Source organism: Mesoplodon bidens (assembly GCF_964165515.1).
Source record: "Mesoplodon bidens genome assembly, chromosome: 9".
NCBI classification, from domain to species: domain Eukaryota; kingdom Metazoa; phylum Chordata; class Mammalia; order Artiodactyla; family Ziphiidae; genus Mesoplodon; species Mesoplodon bidens.
Genome location: NC_138166.1, coordinates 66,453,008 through 66,468,783, shown reverse-complemented (window position 1 = coordinate 66,468,783; position 15,776 = coordinate 66,453,008). Strand labels below are relative to the sequence as shown.

The 15,776-nt window shown below is 41.9% G+C and overlaps 1 protein-coding gene across 1 annotated transcript in view; it reads left to right on the top strand.

The window, feature by feature from the left end:
- ELMO1 (engulfment and cell motility 1) overlaps positions 1 to 15,776 on the top strand; it is an 813,276-nt gene that overhangs the window by 143,983 nt on the left and 653,517 nt on the right. The window contains exons 5-8 of the mRNA XM_081244556.1: positions 3,012 to 3,216; positions 3,977 to 4,068; positions 7,069 to 7,164; positions 9,618 to 9,787. The gene's annotated coding sequence lies outside the window, so the exon portion shown is untranslated. The remainder of the gene's footprint in view (positions 1 to 3,011; positions 3,217 to 3,976; positions 4,069 to 7,068; positions 7,165 to 9,617; positions 9,788 to 15,776) is intronic.

Sequence of the window (15,776 nt, the reverse complement as noted above, 5' to 3'; positions counted from 1 at the left end):
AAGCAAGAATAAGAAGAGCAGAGCAATCCAGTAGGAGGCACAGAATTTCCTGCTTTCATTTTACTTTTGGCTACAAAGCCAGATTCCTGGTTCCCCCACAGTAACTGTTTTCATGTGTGATTAGGGTCATTTTGGAGGAAAGAAAGTTGTAATGTTTACAGGGCAGTTGTGGTGAGAAACCAGGTTACTTTAGATCTGGCTAATTGGTCTGGGTTGTATGCTTGTGTATGCCTGGATTATAGTTTAGAGTCTCTGCAGCCATCTGTGTGAAGAGCAATGTTCACCATTAAGAAAACAAAACAAAGGAAAAGAAAAAAGTTACTTTTTGAAGAAAAACAATCAGGGATAGAGTGGGGAAGACTTGGAATCCTAGATGTAAAGCCACATTATTTAACACACTGTGCTATCAGAATAATGTAGGGTATACAAATCAACGACACGTATTAGAAGGCCTTGAAACACCCTTTAGTGTGTATAAAAATACATTCATTATGAAAGTGATTTATCAGTTAAGATAAATTTGGCTACATGAAACAGAAATCCAGTTATGCAGAATTCACTAAAGAGGAGTTTCGGTTTCTCACAAGCAAGACGTCTAGAGCTAGCATGATTATTCCAGAAAATCACCTGGGGTTAGAGTTCTCTGACCTCCTGTCCCACCATCCTCAGCAGGTGGATTTGCCTCAGGTTGGGAAGATGGTTACCTCACTGACTAACAGCATCCACCTCATATTTCAGGAACAAGGAAGGAAAAAGGTGAAATGACACTTAACGTGAGACCACCACTTCATAAGATGTGAGCTGTTCTGCTCTCTGGCACACACAGTCAGCTGCAAGGAAATATGTGCCTGTTGCTCCCAACAATTGGGTTCTATTTGTCTAAAAAACAATGAGAAATGGTTATGATTAGTAATGAGTCAGCCATGAGTGGCATTTTAAATGAAGGATGAAAGGTTGGATTGATCAACACATAGAGTGATTCTGGCTAAGCATGGCACGGCAGGGGTGTGGGGGAAGAAAACTAAATTAGAGTTCTCCCTCACTTACTACATAAATATAAATTCCACGTGGATAAAAAATGTAATTGCCAGGATAAATCATGGGTAATACTCATGCAGTCACGCGGTGGGGGGGATGCTTTTCTAAGCCCAATGCCACAAGTGTAAAGGAGCATAAAGGAAAAGATTGATGAATTCAGTTATTGAAATGTTGAAAACCTTTTTGTTATAGCTTCCAAGCAACAAAATATCCATGAACATAATTCAACAAAAAACTATTTACTAACAAAAATCTTTTCAATATATACTTCAAAGGGTAAATCTCCTTAATGTAAGATTTAATTAGAGAACAATTAATACAATAAAAGGCAAAGGTTCATTAACACAGTTTGGAAGAGAAGAGAAAATTAACTATCTGATACATGAAAATATGCTTAACTTCATTATTAAGCAAAGGAATGCTAATTGACAATAATGAGTTACCATGTCTTACCTATAAAACTGTCAACTATTAAAAAACCTGATGACATCAGTGACTGGGGTACAGACATATATGTCTACTAGGAGAAAAACTCGAACTGTTTTTCAGTGGGCAATATAACAGTGTATAATACACAATATATTATAAACAGTATATAATATATTAAATACCTTAAATGCCATTGCTAATGTTTCTTCTGTAAAAATTTTTAGGGATCTGTGAAAGGCTTAGCTATGAAATTTTTGTCATGATATTGTTATTTAGAGTAAAAATTTGGAGAAGCATAAATGTTCACAACAGGAAATTGGTTAAATAATTTTGTTATACAAAAATAGTTTATTCTCTCATTGTTAATTATACTATACATGAAATTTTGTGATATGGAAGTACTCTCCTGATATATTAAAAAGAACATACAGGGTAAGAAACATTAAAGAGATTGACAAACAGAGACTAAGAACAAGATTGACATGCAGAGAAGATTCAAATGAATCTTTGAATTTATGTTTCAATTATCTGTAATTTCCTTTTATAATTAATATGCAACATTTATAACAACATCAAAAAGCAATAAAATTTATCGTGAATAATGTTACACCAAAATATCAGTGATGGTTATCCCAGGATCAGAGGACTGTGGAGGCTTTCCATTTATGTTTTCATTTATAAACTTTTCTGTGTTTCCCTTTAATGAACAAGTAAACTGCAATCTGAGGAAACAAATACTATTTTTTTAAAAAAAACACTGAGATGCTCTCTGTTGCTCTCGTAATAGAGTCCAAAGTTCATTAGAAGGTATGTAAGTTTCTTCATGATCTGGCCTTTACTTGCCATGAGACATCTCTCTTACTATCTGTTCTACCACAGTCCAAGGCTGGCCAGAACTACTTTCAGTTCTCTAAAAATAGCAAAGCTCCCCCTCCCCCTCTGGGCCTTTGCTCCTGCCCACATGCCCCTTCCTGACTTCTCACAGCTCCTTCTACTGGAACCCTCACACCCCCTCACCTTCACCACCCAGCTTGGTGGGTCAGGTGCCCTGTGCATGCCTACATCATTGCATTAATCGCACACCATTTTCTGTTTGCTTGTCTTTCTCACACACTGGATTCTGCATTCCTGTAGGGAAGCATTTAATGAGTGATCAACAATTATTATTGTCAAAGGAGGTAATGAATGAGTAAGAGAACAAATGGAATCAGCCTCTGTGTATCAGATCCTGCTGTGGACATCTCATTTACTTTATCTCATTGAATACTAACTGAGATTTATGCAGCAGGTGTTATGCACCCCTTTCCAGCTAAGGAGACCAAAAATTTAGGAATTTGGATCACACTCAGCAGCCCCTGGTGTGTAGTAAGTGATAAAAATTACAGAATAAAAGTGCACTCACAGTCTGTGGCCATTTCTATAAAGTCAAAACTAAGTGAAGAAATGAGATAATTAAAACAAAAAGCACTTTGCTATGATGAGGTTGAGAGTGGAAATAGAAACAGGTTATTTTACTTTTTTCTTTTCGTCTTGAATTATTTTAGATATCTACATAGAGGCCTGGATTCATCTGCATTGAAGCCCCTTGAGAATTTTGATAGGTTGAACCAAAACAGAATAATGAAATGCACCCTTCTAGGCAGGAAGGCAGAAGCAGACATAAAAGATGATTTCTCTGTGTTATTTGGCCTTTATGAAAAGGACCATGATGAGCTCCTAGAAAATGCATTATTGATGTGATGTAATAAGGTGAGCTATCTTTCTTCTTTTCAAATAATGACTTATTTTATATAAACCGTGGTATGAAACAGTGCCACTAAAATTGTTTTTCAGCACAAGTGAATTGTATTTGATCTCATACCCTGCCTTTTCCATCTGTTTCAATAACTCTCATGTTTCATCAATGAAGCTTTATTCATGTCATTATTCCATTTCTAGTTCAGCATGGATGCAATGGATTTGAGAAATTTTTCTTGCCTGAATCATACCCTTTGTTCCCTACATTTAGTTTTCTTGGTTTCTGAGTGATTCTTGGTCAATTCATGCTTACCTTCATATTTCATTTCCTTCTACAAAAAACCTTTAACTGAGCTACAGTTGAGAAAACAGATGTTTGCCAATAATTAAATATTTTGTTGTTTAAAAGGGCAGCTGCCTCTGCTTAATGTCTTGAAAAATATTAAAATCCACAGCCCTGTTCTTTTACTGTATGTGTGTATCTTAATTGCATGCAAGATTGTTACTGGAGCAACAGGGCAAACAAACTCAAAATCCATATAAAGGGATTTTTATTTAGAATATCAATTTGGAGGAGAAAAGCTAATTAGGGCTTGATATAACATTTACAAATCCAAATTACACAAACATTAATGTTCTTCCCCAGCTACATTTGATAATGATGTATTTGTTGTCTACTTAGCATTCAGTTGGCACGAACTCATAAATATATACATAGTGAGTGAATATCCATTTTCTTCCTTCCCATGATGGAAAGTCTTTTGTGTGCCAGGCACTCTGCTAGACAGCGTCTCTGTTCTCTCGGAGCTCACGGTCTCGGAGGAAGATGAAATCACACTGATGAGCGTATAATTACAAGCCAAGGTGAGTGCCCTGAAGACAAGGAGCATGGTCACAGGAGTTTCTCTGGGGTGAGACAGTCCACACCTTCCAAACCTCTACACTGTGGTCCCTGGTAAATCTGTGAAATGCCTGCCCTGCCTGTGCTCACACTGAAACATTTTCCCTGCCAAATGCTTGAGGCAAAAAACTTGATAGACCTGACCTGGCCAGAATTTTAAAATTCAGTTAGAAAGTCTTCTGCTTCTGTGGTTGATACTGCAATGCATCTTATTTTCAGATTTTTAAATTTTTAAATGTTTAAAAAAATAAATTTATTTGGGGCTTCCCTGGTGGCGCAGTGGTTGAGAGTCCGCCTGCCGATGCAATGGACGCAGGTTCATGCCCCGGTCCGGGAAGATCCCACATGCCATGAAGCGGCTAGGCCTGTGAGCCATGGCCGCTGAGCCTGCACGTCTGGAGCCTGTGCTCCGCAATGGGAGAGGCCACAACAGTGAGAGGCCCGTGTACTGCAAAAAAATAAACAAATAAATAAAAATAAAATTATTTATTTATTTATTTTTGACTGCGTTGGGTCTTTTGTTGCTGCGCGTGGGCTATTTCTAGCTGCAGCGAGTGGGGGCTACTCTTCGTTGCAGTGCACGGGCTTCTCATTGTGGTGGCTTCTCTTGTTGTGGAGCACAGGCTCTAGATGCACGGGCTCAGTAGTTGTGGTGCATGGGCTTAGTTGCTCTGCAGCATGTGGCATCTTTCCGGAGCAGGGCTCGAACCTGTGTCCCCTGAATTGGCAGGCAGATTCTTAATCACTGCACCACCAGGGAAGTCCCTTATTTTCAGATTTGAAATGAGAAATTTCATCCAGGTGGCTGCCCACCTACCAAGGCTTTATTTAGAATGTTTGGTTTAGAGAGTATCTGCAGCAAAGAAGGGCCTGGAACAAGCACCAGAATTAAATCCACTGTGGCAATGGCCAGGCAATGTGGTAGTGCTCGGCAGCATGCACAGTGTTGCCTGGACAACTCTGTCTCGCTTCACCATTGCTCACAAACTCCCTTTGCATCCCATGTACACACACACACACACACACACACACATAACCCTTACATCAAGTGTGTACTATTAATTAGAATCATTAGGAAAAGACTGATAAAGCAAGAGGTACTTGAGTCCATCCAGGATAACTGAAACCCAGGGAAGAAACTGAAAGAGAAGAGTGAAAAATTGGCCTTTTGACAAATACACACGGTCAAGGTAAACACTGTATCTGGGAATGATTGACTGGGCTCCCAGTTAAGTGAGTTCATGTTAGACACTTGATGACTTCACATGGGGTAACTATTATCTGACCAAGCTGCAGAAAAACACAACTCAGAAAGTTAAGTCTGTTAGCAGAGAAGGGAGGGGAGAAGGGAGGGAGGGACAGCCCAGTCCTCAGGGTTATTTCATGTCTCTTTGAATGTTCAGTTTCAGATTTGAACCCAAGTCTCTCTGGCCTCAAAGCTCTACATTTTCTGCTAAAGTGTAAGCATACAACAAAATCTCCATTTCCAAAAGTCAGCCCTCCACATAAACTCAGTTCATGCTGATTTCAAAAAGCAGAGGCAGTTTTAATGGTTTCCCATGACATGATGAAAACACCCAAACTCCCAGAAAGGCTTTCACAGCCTCCCACCCAACAGCTCGACTATTGATCTGATCTTACTTTCCACTTCCAGGAACAGCTCTAGTCTGCAGCATTTCATGTTGTTGGCCGTCTCCCTCTGGACGCTCCTTTCCCACCCACCAAAGTCCTTTGTGTTCTTTGTGTCCCTGCTCCTACCATCCCACCTGCTGTAGGAGGGCTTCCCAATTCCCTTCCCAATTCTTGTCACTCTCCCTGGACTTCTGTTACCTGTCTCATGTCTGAGGTTATCTTCAGCCATCTGAGCATCTCTCTACAGACCCAGCACAATGCAGGGCACAGAACTGGCTTCGAATAAATATCAGTTACATTGAATTTAAAGATGATGGGTCTGTAACTTTATTTGCAGCTAACCTTAATATCCTCTGGAGGTTTCTCCTGGAAAATGGGAACATCACATTTCAATGATTAACACAAAATCCAAAGGGAGCAAACCCAGCATGGCTGTCTTGTAAGCGGCTCCTGTTACTTCCAGTACCTGATTAAGAACTTGCCGGCCCGACCAGATTATGTGTTTATGTTAGACCCAATCTGAAGGATGAAATGATGCTGGATAGAAAAAGTCCCATTGATTTTCTTTCATGTGCCTCAGCTCAGCAACTGTGCCTGGGTGCCAGCCATGTCCAGTGCAACAATAACCAGAGGCCTGGGTGTTCTGAGGTGAGCTGTGGGCTTGAAAGGCACGTTACAGGGTCCTCAGTGTTTTCTCTGGGAGATGCACCTGCTTAGATGCCATTCAAACTACCAGTTTCTTGATAAATTGTCCTTGTACTGCTCCAGCAGAACCCAGGTGGCTGTCTGCACAGCCCTCAGGTTGATGGCTAGCAGACCTGCTCTGCAGGACTCTAGAAATGCAGCACCTTTGTCTTCCTTAATTCCTTAATTGGCACAGAGGAGATTCCATCCTCCTGGGAAGGCCACAGGGAGACAGAGAGCAGCGTGGTAAAGAAAGCATCCCGCCCATTGAAATGATACCTATTTATTCCATGAGCACTTACACCCAAAAGGAAACAAACATAAAATTACAAAGTAGTTTATGCCTTTCTCCTTATTCATTATTTCCAACATTATTCTTCAGAGCCACATGCTGCCTTCCTTTAAAAGGCACCAAAACACTTCTCAGATGTTGTCAGAGTGCTATTCTTTCAACATTTCAGGATGTTGAAACTTTTCATTTAATATAAAAGGTTGAAATATCTTTTAAAAATAATAAAAAGCAAGAAAAAAGTTCATGAAGGCCCTTGCCTAGTGAGTGGGAAATTGCCACACTTCCACATTTTTCCCAGGCGTTGCTTGCTGTGACTTCCTGCACCTGCCAAATCCTCTCATCATTCTGTCCTCAGGTTTGCTGATGCTCCCTTCTCTACACCTGACACAGACCAAACATGGAATATGACCCCTTCTTCCTTGATTCCCACAAAACTCCCTACACAAGGCAAGTATGTGCAATCACTTTGACCAAAGATCCTGGGGCAATGGTTGGGGGCAGGGCTTACGTTACAGAGCATCAAAATAATACATGGAAATGGAATATTTTTCTTTTTAAAATTAATTTTTATTGGAGTGTAGTTGCTTTAAAATGTTGTGTTAGTTTGTTGCTGTACAGCAAAGTGAGTCAGTCATATATATACATATATCCACTATTTTTGGGATTTCCTTCCCATTTAGGTCACACAGAGCATTGAGTAGAGTTCCCTGTGCTATACAGTAAGTTCTCATTGGTTATCTCTTTTATACACAGTAGTGTATATATGTCAGTCCCAATCTCCCAATTCATCCCACCCTCCTTCCCTCCTTGGTAACCATAAGTTTATGCTCTACATCTGTGACTATGTTTCTGCTTTGCAAATAAGTTAATCTCTATCATTCTTCTAGATTCCATATATAAGCGATATTATACAATATTTGTTTTTCTCTTTCTGACTTACTTCCCTCTGTATGACAATCTCTAGGTCCAACCACGTCTCTGCAAATGGCACTATTTCGTTCCTTTTTTAATGCCTGAGTAATATTCCATTGTATATATGTACCACATCTTCTCTATCCATTCCTCTGTCGATGGACATTTAGGTTGCTTCTGTGTCTTGGCTATTGTAAATAGGGGTGCTGCAATGAACATCAGGGTGCATGCATCCTTTCAAATTAAGGTTTTCTCTGGATATATGCCTAGGAGTGGGATTGCTAGGTGATATGGTAACTCTATTTTAAGTTTTGTAAGGAACCTCCGTACTGTTCTCCATCGTGACTGTACCAATTTACATTCCCACCAACAGTGCAAGAGGATTCCCTTTTCTCCAGACCCTCTCCAGCATTTACTGTTTGTAGATTTTTTGATGATGCCCATTCTGACAGGTGTGAGGTGATACCTCGTTGTAGTTTTGATTTGCATTTCTCTAATAATTAGTGATGTTGAGCATCTTTTCATGTGTTTGTTGGCGATCTGTATGTCCTCTTTGGAGAAATGTCTATTTAGGTCTTCCACCCAAAAAATTGAGTATTTTTCAATCAAACTTATAAACACCATTTTCCTTTATGGTTTTAAAATGAGTAATGCACTTTAACATCCTATTCTTGAAGTCATATTTTCAATAAAGTAAGACAACTGAAAGGTGGCCATTGCTGTTTCTAGAAGTCCCCTGGCCAGTCCTACTACCAGGAGGGCCAGCCTAAGGTTTTTGCCTGCTTTTCTTTTCTCCTCAAGGCCCAGTCTCCCATCCCGCACTCAGCTGACTCCCTTTCCTCCTCCACCCCCTCCCTCTCTCTGTCCACACAAACTCTGAATTCAACTCAATTTCTCATGCAAAGCCACTCAGTTCTCTCTATATTCTGTCCCCTGCTTTCAAACCCTGTGTCTATCTGAGTGGTAGGAGGGAGAGCTACACTCAATAGAGCCACAGATCTCTTAATTCATTTGGTTAAGCAAAAAATCATTTGCCCCCGAGAGCAATCACGTTAGCAGAGGGCAAAAGCATAGATGCAGTGTTTGTTTAAATAGCAATTAGAAAAATTGTTGCTACCCTGAACTGTGGCTTCACCAAAGAACCCGATTTTTCTTTTTAAGAACCCTATTTAAAATGTGGCAAACAGTAGCAATTTGTATGGGAACTTTGTCTATTTGGCCTGCTGCAGAAAGGCAGTCCTCTTTCAAATGAGCTCTAGGAATGCTACTGTCATCGTATCTTCCTGGGTCACTAGCCAGCGACAGGACAATTGAGACAATGTAAAGAAGACTACCCCCACCCCCTTTTCCCAGCCCAGTGATCTGCACAACCATCATTGGTATTCTTGACTCAGCCCTCCCACAACAGCTCTATTCAGTCTCTTCAATTCTGTTCAGACTTTTTGACCTGGATCTCAACTCCTTTTGGGGGCCTTACTTTGTACTTCCTATGCCAGGGTCCTGGACCTGTTCTGAATCTACCCTGATCCTGGAAAATCTGCTTTCTGTGCATTGTCCCCACTCCATCTAATCTGTTTAGCTTCATATGAGCAGGATTCAGTGACCTCTGCCTTCATATCATTTTTGCCAGTCCCAGTTTCCAAAGGTCACATGAAAGCCTTGAGGAACATCATCCTTTCCCTGTCATTTCTTCCTCCAATACCCCAACTCCCACTGGGAGTTGACGTTTCTTCCCAGAGGCTTATTCCAATCCTCCACTTTGAGTGGAGTGCACTCTCTGCCTTGCTTCTGGAACTTTGAACCATCAGAAAGAACCATGGAAATATTACTGGTCTAAGACCAGCCAAATGCCTCTTTGTTCTGAACAAGAGCATGTTGGAGTCGTTTGCTTGCATTAAAATGGAAATTTCAGGACAATAAGAAATAGAAACTTGTTCAAGGTCTCACTCTCCAATCCCCTATTAAATGAAGTACCATGTGATATTTAAATAGCACCTACACTCCTGGATAAAGGAGGGCTTCTTCAGCTGCAGACCTGCCTGGAGCCCCAAGCAGTGGGTGATGGCCGTCGAAGCAACCAAAACGCTGTGAGCAACCAGCATGACCCTTTCCAGGGCAGGGTAGCCATCTCTACCCTCTTGCTATTGCATCCAGGCCCAAAGGTATGATCATAACTTATCTTACCAGATTTGGGACAATATGGGGTAAATGTCATCCTAATTTTGGTAGAAACATAAAAGCAAGTAAGCATGATGTCTAAACAGATGGAATTTTAGTCTAGGGTTTGCAAAAGTTATATTCGCCTTCATTGTAATCGTAATTGCCTATAGAGTGGTAAGTAGAACTCCTTGTTCCTTTCATAAAAATCTGCAACTAATAGCCTCAGCCTGTTAATCCTGTTTCTCATAATTGAGAAACACTATCTGATGGACTCAGGGGTCTCCTGTAACAACCACATGCCAGTGAGCGGTACTGTTCTGAGAAGAACATCTGCCTTCCTTGAGGACCACACACCCTGGTCCTCTTACAGGTGGACACACATACTCTGCCTCAGTGACTAGTCTGGGGTTGGCAACATCTTCATCCTGGGCAATCAGAGCCCTTCCCATGGAACTGTGTAACTTGAGCTCACCAGAGACAGCCCTTTCCACTCTGGAGGTAAGGTTGGGAATATGTGAGTCCAGAGCCTTCAGCTGCTCCTGGGCCTACTGCCTGTCCCAAGCCCGCCTGCAGGAGGAGAGAAGGAACCTGACACACACAAGAGAAGCAGAGGTGAGGGACACCGAGGGGGCCCGAGGTTCCAGTGACAAACGTCCTTAGAAAAGCTGTGGGTACAGCCTTCCTGAGGCTCTGTTTTTAGGTTGTGGTTTTTTTCTGATAATTGGTCTTGACTTTCTGAACTACCCTGATCCCTCCAATGTATCTTTTTTTTTTTTTCTAAGAAGATGTTGGGGGTAAGAGTTAATTAATTAATTTATTTATTTTTCCTGTGTTGGGTCTTTGTTTCTGTGCGAGGGCTTTCTCTAGTTGTGGCAAGCGGGGGCCACTCTTCATTGCGGTGCGCGGGCCTCTCACTATCGCGGCCTCTCTTGTTGTGGAGCACAGGCTCCAGATGCGCAGGCTCAGTAGCTGTGGCACACAGGCCTAGTTGCTCTGTGGCATGTGGGATCCTCCCAGACCAGGGCTCGAACCCGTGTCCCCTGCATTAGCAGGCAGATTCTCAACCAGTGCGCCACCAGGGAAGCCCACCTCCAGTGTATCTTTTTATGCTTAGAGGAATCTATTTGGTTTTCTAATACCTGGAACTCAAAGAATCCTAATTACCAAATGGCCCATTATTTATCTTGATAATTGATATAATTACTATGTGCCAGCAATTGTATGAGGCCTCGAGGAAATGCACGTAAGTAGGATGGCTTCTCCTCCTACAGTACTCACCTTCCAGGGGAAGCTGCAGCTGGTTAGCACTCCTTTCTCTGAGTTCCTGGATTTATCTGGGTGTCAACGACCCTTTCTGAGGATACTTTAGCACGCTCTCTCCACAGGAGCAGCAATGGCCCTTTTTCCATTTTATATTCCTATTATCTAGTGCAATCATAAAGACCCTCTGAATATTTGTTATGGGAATAAGTGAAATGCAATAATAATAACAATGAAGATGTTTTATAGTTTTCAAAGCCCTTTCAGATAAATTATATCAAATACCCAGAATATCCATGGGATCTTTATAGTAGAAAGTTGATGTTTATCAGCATCACAGCCAAATAAAAACATCCTGTAAGACCTTCAGCTTCCTTCCCTTTTCTTATCTAATCTTAATATGGCTTTCTAAGGAGGCCTTCTTACTGGGAAAAGAATGAGCTAATGACCAGGAGCAGGGGAGGAAGAGTGATAAAAGCATCTGGTTAACTTGGTTGCATTTCCTGAAAATAAAATTAATTGGTTTCTGTCGAAGATGAATCTCAGGGCCTCAGGTACCTAACAACCTGATCCTCCAGTGGTGACCTAGGAAGCAAAGTTCAGGATCTGCAAAGCTGAGGCCCCGACACCTCATTCACTCTTTCATTCAACAAGTTCTATTGAGTGCCAATTATGTATCAAGCATTACGGTAATTGTTGTGACTCTCCTCACTCTCCGTAATTTACAGCCTAGTACAGTGGTTCTCAAACTGACTTGTACCTTGGAATCACCAGGAGAGCTGACACCTGAATCCCACCCCCAGAGATTGTAATTTCATTAGTCTGGGGTGTGATCTGGATATCTGGAGTTTTCAAATGTCCCCAGGTGATTCTAAGTGTGCCACCAAGGCTGAGAACCACTGGTCTAGGGGAAGAGAAAGATGCATAAGCAGGGAATTACTAGTAAGATTTAAGCACATGATGCAATGGGGCCACGTGAGACCCTCTCTGCCCAGGCTTGGAAGACCCTGAGAGGCTTCCCGGAGGAGGCAGCAGAGACCTAAGGGGCCATGAGGACTGGCCAGGTGATGATGCTGGGGAGATGGGAGAAGAGTATTCTGAGCAAAAAGAACAGTAAATGTCATAAGAAAGTGCCCTGAAGAGAGAGAGCAAGCCTGGTGTGTTAGATGAGAATAGAAAATGGCTTTACAGCAAAAGGAGAGATAGGCAGTGATAAAAATTGAGCTTGAAAAGGTGAGCAAAGGTCAAAACACAAAAATGGAAGTTTTGGGAAGTAATTCGGAAGGCAGTGGGGACACGTGACAAGGTGTGCACCAGGAGAATGAAAGCATCAGCTGTGTTAGAGCCAGAACCCTCATTCATCGGAATAACTCTGATGGCCACACCTGTAAATAGGACCAGCCTGGTGGCATGTTAATGTGGCTTTGTAATTGTGTTAATGATTTATCCTCTCTTTTAAAAATCGTGTCTATACCTAGTCATTGTGTGTGATAAATTTATAGGCTTCTTTTTCTCCCCACGAGATCAAAGCCACTGCATCATCTCATTAACCTTCACCACTGGAGAAGATGGTGAGGTAAATGATATTATATTAGGGAAAATTTTAAACACTTAAAGTTTAAAAGACTTGCCAAAAACTCAGTGTGATAAACGGAGAAAATGCCAAGTTCTGGGGCTGCTTTTTCTGCTGATTCTTAGGCTCTGATTTATCTGTGAGATGACTGTGGAGAGAGAGGAACAGGTCAGCTTAGAGCATTTCTGAAGAGTAGGGCAGCACCGAGCTTCAAGCTAGCCCGCATTTAGAAAAATATCAGAGAGGAACGAAATTGCTTTTTGCTCAGAGAAACTCTTCTGGTTTCAGTTCCAGGGGAAATAGTTAATTCATGAACTGAGCTGTGAGAGAAATGAATGCACTGGTTCCCAGAGGAAAAGGGATCTGGCCATCTCACCAACTGCTAATACAAAGTTTAGGCTATTTTACATTTGCCCTGAATGCTAGATGAGCTAGCTAGATATTGCTTATCTAAAGCTAAAACACTTTGGACTGGATTTGACAGGTAGACTTTTGCTAACTCAGCCACAACATGATGAGGTTGGCCCATTTATTTGGTTTTGAATCGCTCAACTGTGTTTTCCAACAAACTGCCAGCTCTCGTAGGCCCCCATCTGATTTTCTGCTGCTCATGCCTGAAGTCCCCTCTCAGCCTGATCACATGAAAAAGATGGTTCAAGTTTATCTTTCAGTTCCAGCTTTGAACTCAGTCCATTGCCTGAGTTCAGACAAAGAAGTCAGTGTGGATTAGACCAGTGCTTCTCAAACTGTAATGCATGTACTCCCAAATCACCTGGAGATCTTGTGAAAGCGCAGACCCCACATGCTGCATTTCTAACAAGCTCCCAAGTGGTGTCAATGCTGCATGTCCATAAGCCACACCTTTTTCTCTACCTGTTCTGAACCTCTGAGATCTCTCCTCTCAAAAGCATCTTCCCCGTCAGCCTGCTTCAGTTTCTGTTAGTAGAGCATCTGAGTCTTAAAGGCCTTTTGCCCTTCCAGAGTCTCCTTTTTAAAACACTTTCCCTGGAGGATTAATATTTGATGCTCTGTCTCAGCTAAGCGTATCAGGGATTAGGTTTCAGTTGGTTGAAATACAAACCAAAATGGAATGAGTCAGGACTGTAGATATTAAAGGGACAAATGCAGCAGGGAACAAAGAAAGGGACTCATTGATGATACATTCTTCCCCAATTAAAGAGAAACTAACAAATGAAAACCAAGCCACTCTTCTTGTCTTCAGCAGAGTTTCAAACCAGAGAATGTTACCTAGAACACACTGGAGAGTCATAACCTTGGAGGTAAATCCCACTCTGCCCTAGGATTGGGACTTGGGGCAAACTCTAACCTTCTGCATTCGTTTCCTAATCTGTAGAATGGAAATTATAGTACCTACTCCATCCACCCCAAGTTATTGTGAGGGTTAAATGAGATATCTAATCTTAGCTATTGCCAAGCACCTAGTATGATGGTCCTAATAGTCACTCAAAATGTACCAAACAATGCTGTGGAGGTCTGCAAAATTCAGATTAGCAGAAGAGCTCGAGAAGGACTTCAGGAATTCAATAAGCTCCAGTTTGGGATGTACAAAGGAAATACACATCATGTAATTTGTCCTCTTGTATCTTGTACTCCATCTCAGCTCTCCGCCTGTGATGATGCCTTCCTCGATGACTCCTTTTTTTTTTTTTTTTGCGGTACGCGGGCCTCTCACAGTTGTGGCCTCTCCCGCTGCAGAGCACAGACTCCAGCGGCCATGGCCCGCGGGCCCAGCCGCTCTGCGGCATATGGGATCTCCCCGGACCGGGGCACGAACCTGTGTCCCCTGCATCGGCAGGCGGCCTCTCAACCACTGCGCCACCAGGGAAGACCCCTCGACTCCTCCTTTTAATGATTGCTCTTATCTCATTTACTCCTAGATTCTTTTTCTAGGGAAATGCATATTTAAGAAAAAAAACAGCCGGAGGAATTATTACGGATTCTTCTTGGTATACCTTACTTAATTAGAAGAAAACACTGAAAATCCATTACTTCACTTGCCATTTACTACCTGATGTTGGGCAAATAACAAACTTTCCCACCCTTGGTTTCCTGCTCTGTTGAGTGGAAGCAAGAACAGCTATCCCAGAGGGTTGTTGTGCAGCTAATATGGAATATTATTGTACATGGCCCTTCAGTCATTGAAAACTGCAGTCCCTTCTACCCCAAACCCCCTTCAGTGTCCCTTCATCCCATGTGTCAAATGGACTAGTCCCTTAGAAGCAAATAAACCAACCTAAACGTTGATTCTAACCTTATTGCTTCATTTTTTTTCCAAACACGATATGTTCACTCCTGTTCTCTTAACCCTTCCCAAGCTGATGCTACCCATTTCCCCCCAAACTGTAGCAGCCCAAAGAATTAATTGGAGAAGCTGAGTTGAATGTGATGTTTTAGGGCTGTTCTTTTCTAACAATAGATCTAAACAGGGCTAATTTGAATTTCTAAGGAGGTCAGCATCTCAGCCACTCAGCCTCATGGTGGGGACTGCTCATGGGAAAAGGAGGTGTCAGGGACAACACTGCAGGGGTCAATGGGGACTCCCCAAGAGGGGCTCTCCTTCTCCTCCCTAGGACTCAAATGGCCCCAAGCCAAGAATCCAAAACAAAATTGTCAACATATGCTTTGTTTTCCGACAAATGATGTTCAGTTTAGGCCATGATAATTTTTCTAAAATACCATTTAATATAAATTTTGTTTTTTATGTGGGTTAGCAGATGGGGCCTGAAAGGTGCAGAGCAGAATGGCTGTGTGGTATGTCGTAAGTCAGGTTGGTAGAGTGACAGGTTCCATGTGTCTGCATGGGGTAGGGAGCTGTTAAAAAAATAAAAAGAAAATCAGGTCAACACTTAGGTGTTATGAAGATGAAAAAAATCATAATTTAAGAATCTAGGTGTTGTTAATCTGATTTTTTTTAAGATGGGAAATGAAGTGTTGAAATACCCCTTGGGTAGAGCACCACTTTGATCAATTCTCACCTCCTCTTTGGGCCTCAGTTTCCTTATGCAGAAAAGGAGGCTAGTTTTGGGTCAGAGATCACAAAGAGATTTCCCTTCATGTGCTAAGTCTAACCTGTGGCAGTGGCTGCTCTGAGGACTGGCCTGAGAAGTCTGAGGCTCCAGCTGGACTGGTGTCACGAT